The sequence below is a fragment of the Acomys minous genome (genome assembly GCF_964271855.1).
Source record: "Acomys minous genome assembly, chromosome: 8".
NCBI classification, from domain to species: Eukaryota; Metazoa; Chordata; class Mammalia; order Rodentia; family Muridae; genus Acomys; species Acomys minous.
In genome coordinates, this window is record NC_140489.1 from 125679620 (window position 1) to 125685528 (window position 5909).

The window sequence follows — 5909 nt, forward strand, 5'->3', positions numbered from 1 at the left end:
GTATTGAAGGCTCAGAATGTTATGGAACAATGGGGGAATGTAAGGATCCAGAGAGTTCAGTAGCCCTAAAAGGAGACAATGAAGGCTGATGAATCTTGACCCAGGTGGGGCTGTATAAACTGTTGCACTAACCATGGATAATGCATGCAGGTACCCTAGTCGTCTTGTTAATATCTAGCCAATGGACAGATCATTATCTATGGTTGTAATGAAGATACTGCCTCTAACATGAACTCTGGAGCCCCTAATTTGATCGTTTCCCCCTTGAAATGGAGCCTCAGTGGCTCACAGATGAAAGGGAAACAGTGTATATGGATTTAACTTGATATGTTGTGGCCATTTGTTGGGGAAGGAGGTATTCTGTCAGAGGTCTATGGGAGGGGAATAGGGTAGAAAAGCGAGGGAGGGTGGGAACAACAAGATACAAGCAAGGGGATAACATTCAGATGTAAACTGAATAAATTATAATAAATTAAATTAAAATAAAATTTAAAAAAAGAAAGAACACCATGAACAAACTAGTAATAAATATCAATTTATGTCCTTCTGTGGCTATAACATTTCAATTCATATGGGTTAATACCAAACCCTACCACACCCAATTGCCCATGTACCATGTATTATTCATTATGTCTCCTATATTTTTTAATTGAAATTTTACTTTTAATTCAAGATTTAAATGATTCAATATTCAAACTTAAATTCAAAATTCACATGATTAGATATTATTTCAAAATTCTAGAAAGCTTTTTTCTTAGAATTTTGAACTTCACCAAAATGCAAGGGTTTTTTTTGTTAGCTAAATTTCTGAGCAAAGACATCATTCCATTAATTTTTCCCTGGCCAACCATATTGGGTGAATATTCAGAGAAATAAATGGCTACCATAAAAATTATTTGAAAACTAATATATTTATTTCTATTTACTCTAAGACTTTATGGCTGAAATTATGAACTCAAGTGATTCTTTTCTTAGAGGAGCACAAGTTTATCATGCATTTACAACATCTTCTACTTTACCCATTTTTTTTCAAAACAAAGACTGTTGCCTTCCTTTAATTTATCCATTTAATTTTTATAACCAAGGAAATCCATTTCTTCAAACCCAGAGCCCAGCATTTGCTTAATGAAGTGATTCATGTCTTTATGCATTTTACTACAAAAGAGTTTTAAGATATCTACACCTCAGAAGAATAAAGTGTCATCAGAATCCCACAATCTTATGAAAAAGAATACAAGGTGACTCAGAAACATCACAGGGAATAAGATGTCAGGCCATTCACAAGATGCTGACAGCAAGTCTAAGACTATATATATTTTATACCTGAAAACATGATATATGAATTCACCAGTTCCAAAGATATTAGTCAGGTTTTATCAATTTAGTCACCATGATGTGTTTCAAGACACTGACAAGATTGTCTGGGGAAATGCCTCCTATGGTAAAATGTTTGCTGCCCAAGCATTAGGACCTTAGTTCAGACTCCTAGAATACAAATAAACAGCTAAACGTTCTATGACTGGAGAGGATAACACAATATCAAACTCTGGCTTCCACTGAAAACACACACACTGGCAATAAAGTATGTTAGAAATAAAGGTTTTTAACAGTCGAACCCTTCAAACAAATCATTTAAATGAGAATCTTACAAGTATCAAAGTGTCCTCAAATCAATAATTAGAAAATGTCTATGGTATCAAAAACAACATAAACTGGAACCACTTAGAAAGTAATGTTTTGGGGATTTTGAGGCAGAACATCTGGATGATGGAAATGGTTTGTTGTTGCTGTTCTTTGATTCTTTTTTTTTTTTTTTTTTTTTTTGTCATCACTGTTAGCTTATTTGTCTTACTCTCCCATTGAGATAATTAATTATCCCAGAAAAAATGAATTTGGTTGACTTTCCCTACATACAGCCATCCTTCCTTTCAGTAAGAAAGAAAAAATGTAATTAAAGGGAATATAACCCTGTAATAAAACCAAAACAAATTGTCTCATGTTTCTTCTTAAAATAATTTTGAGTCAAAAATTAAAACCTAGTCAGTTTTTTTTGGAATATTATAACTGAGAGTCAGAAAAGATTCTTACCACAGGTTTGTGAAATCACCAGATAGTAAAGAACTTCACTTAATGAATGCTGTACAGCAATTGCAAGGAAGCTGCTGCCCTTCATTCAGTCTGTGTCCTGAAGCTGTTCAAACTGTTCAACAGATTTTAGAAGAGACTCTGTTCATCTCAATGGCTTAGAAACAGTCCCATCACTCCTCTTCCTTTAGAGGAAATGAAGATAGTTTTCTTGTTTAAATTCCTATGCTTTCACACTGTAAGTGAAAGACAGTAGCAATTTACACTGATGATTTTAACTGATTAATACAGTAATTTCAGCATGAGTTCTTATATTACTTTATTTCAAAATATCTTTCTTAATTTTATGAAAACAACTCTGACAACTCCTCAAAATCACTTTAATTATTATTATTTTCTAAAACAATAATTTAAAATTTGATTCTGCTAACATGGTCTGAGACACAGAGGCTAAATTTTACTCAATCATACAAAAAAATTCTATATCCTAAAGTTTGGATTCATAACTCACATAAAATTTGACACTTTACCTTATGTAACCCAGTATTTGTTGAATTTTGGGTTATCACTTAAAATATTGACTGTATTAACTTGAAAACCAATAATATATTTCTGTACAACTCACAGAAAATCTGAAAGAATGAGGATATATATGTATAATACATTTATATATATATTATTTAGATATACATATAAATAGTTTCATCTCTTAAGATAAAACATTTCCTACTATTATATCATATATCATGAATTAAATTAATGTGTTCTTTTTATTTTAATTACTATATAATTATATCACTTCCCCCTTCATTTCCTGCCCCCTAGACCTATACAAGTGCCCTCCCTCCAAGCTCTCCCATACAACCTTCAAACTCAAACAGATAGCCTTTTCCTTTTATTGTTTCTGATATATATATATATGTGTGTGTGTGTGTGTGTGTGTGTGTGTGTGTGTGTGTGTGTGCATGTGTGTGTGTGTGTGTGTGTGTGTGTGTGTGTGTATCCACAAATACATAAACACAATTGAATAAGCCTGTTTTTGTTGTGTATATATGGTTTCTGGGATAATCACCTTGTATTAAACAACCATTGTCTGATGCCCGGGAGAGAATACTTCTCCATCTCCTAGCAGTCCTGTAGTTCCTTGTCTAATGGTAGGACCCAATGATATAGGGCTTATTAGCACACACCTATGTTCTTCAATTGAGGAGGTAGAGCTATACAAGCCATGAGTTTGAGGTCAGGATCTTCTATAAACAAACTATCAAGCCTGCTAGGGCTACATGATAATTTCTCACAAACTTGGGCAGAAAGTTAAAAATCAGTTTTTACATGAGAGAAACAAGATTGCAAAAATTTACAACCTCCTTTTTATATCTCATAGCAAATGAACAGTGAAGGTTTCTTGAATTTACTGATAACATTTCATGATATAATGGATAAAAATGAAATATATTTCTGACTTCCCCTGGCCTACTAACTCAAAACTTCAAGGGAAATTCAGGAAGTCTGCATTTTATCAGAAATTCTGAAGTTTATTAAAAATAAATGAAAAAAAGAAAAAAGACAAAGATAGAAATATTTTAAAAATCATGGTCTATTCATTGCAAGAAGCAGATTTGAGAAGATCTCCTTTAAGCATTTCTATTACAAGATCATTAATGCCCCACCAAAAGAAAGTGTTAAGGTGTTTAAGGAGCTCTAACATTAATAATTAAAAATAAGAAAGAAGATAATGAATAAGAAGATTCCAGGAAACAGATATGATATTGGATGAGGATTTTATTAAATGAGCATGGGGGAGGAGGAGAGAGGGAAGGGTACCCCAGAGAGAGAGAGAGAGAGAGAGAGAGAGAGAGAGAGAGAGAGGGAGAGAGATAGACAGAGACAGAGGAAGACAGAAAGAGATAAGAGAGGAAACATGAGGAGGGCCGGTCCTTTTATATATCCCTGGGCAGGGCCACACCTCCTTGGCAGGTTGGCTAATACATCACAGGTAGGCAGACTAAAGCAGAATCCTAACATTCCTCCATTTTCCTATAATTAAAAAAAATGAAGAACATTGGATTGTTTTTATGTAAAGTGAAGTTAAAATATATTAATGTAGGTTCATTGGAAGCAGCTTTTGGCTGCCATATAAGGGGAAAAGAGAAAGAGAGAAAAAAGCAATAGCAACAAAATATCCAGATAATATAGTGAAAGAGAAGTAAAGGTTCAGGGAAAAGGGAACATTATGCCAGCCAGTCATGCAGTAGATAATAACCAAGCAGTGTGGGAGAACCTGGAGCTGTTTGTCCCAGGTCTAGAGCACACCATTTCAGCCTTTTGTAAATCGATAAGTCCTGAAATAATCAGTTTTTTTCTGCTTCCTGCTGTCAGTAGGGCAGGAACAGGGGCTTAAAAAGCTTAAATGTTGGTCAGGTTCCAGAAGAATGGTCTGTTGAGTTTGCTGTCCAGGATCTGAGAATCTGCAGCTAGGAGGGGTAATGCAGGTCCAGCTGACATGATCTGTGAAGTTAGCTTGGAACAACTGTGGGTAGTTGCTTTGATGATGTCCCAGATGTAGAAAGTCTATCAGGATACTGGAACATATATGTGGGAAGAAGACGAAGTAAGTTAGGGAGAAAATTCCATTGAGGTGTCTGTTCGAAACTTTTTGGAGAGCAAAGAGAAAAGGCTTGAAAATAAGGAAAGAGGCAATGCTGACAATGTTTGAAAATTTTGGGAAAGCAAAGAAAATGTTTGAACATGGGAAACTTCCTTCCATTTTACCCAATTCATGGCAATAATTAAAATGGCTTAATACTGGATCTGTCCAAGTTTGGTTGTAGAGGTTTGTAAGCTTAGAAGCCCTTAATGTGAGCATAGGGATTTGACATTCTCTAAAAGATATCTCCAACGTGTGCTAAAAGAAACAGGTAACTGAAGGTTTCCCATGAGGGGGTGAAGCCAGTAATCTGTTAGGGCATATACATAATGGAAAGTGACTCAAAAAACAGGTGCACAGACTGTTCCAATGACTCATCAGTACTGGACAGTGATCAAAAGAGCACAGCTCTGCAGCTTATCTGGCCCAAGCACACAGCTACCTACCTAGTGCATTAGGAAATTTCAGAGGCCAAATCGTGGCCATGGGGGAGTGGGGAACTGTGCCAGTTCTCACTATTGGAAGTTGGCCTAGTTGTAGGTCATCAAGGAGAATCAGCCTCAGGGATGAAGCACAGGGTTGGTTTTCTCTGCTCCCAGTGAACCAGAGAGGTATCGATGGTCCCTCGCGCAAAGAAAAGCATTCATGGGACTATGAAGGGAGAATTCATCTGGTATTGGGTGCATAAAGGTAGATATAAGGTAATTAGGGTAGGGGAGTCCAAATACCAGTGAAAAGAGAGAGGAATCTCACCCTCAGAGATAGATGAAAGGTAGAAAACTTAGGCTTCAGATTTGCAGTACTTGTCTGGATTCCATTTGACCTGAGAGGTGGATTTTTGTAGTAGCGTGCAAAGATTCTTTTAAGTTAATAAAGAGAGATAAATTTTAGACACTTACACTTTAGCATCAATCATTGTTTGAAATCTGTGGTGAAATACAATTTTAGGCATGCACATGTTGTAGGAAAAGGCAATAGACATACAGCATAGTAGAGGATGGGAAAAGAACTTTATGTTAAAAGCATTACTACTGTTTGGGGTGGGCTTAGGAAAGGCAGAAGCCTTGTGGATCTTCCTGATATCTGTGGAACAATAAAATGGGAAGGACAGAAATCACCTATAGAGTAGAAGGAAAAGGCTTACTTTGATCATGATTTTCAATATCATGAAAGAAGG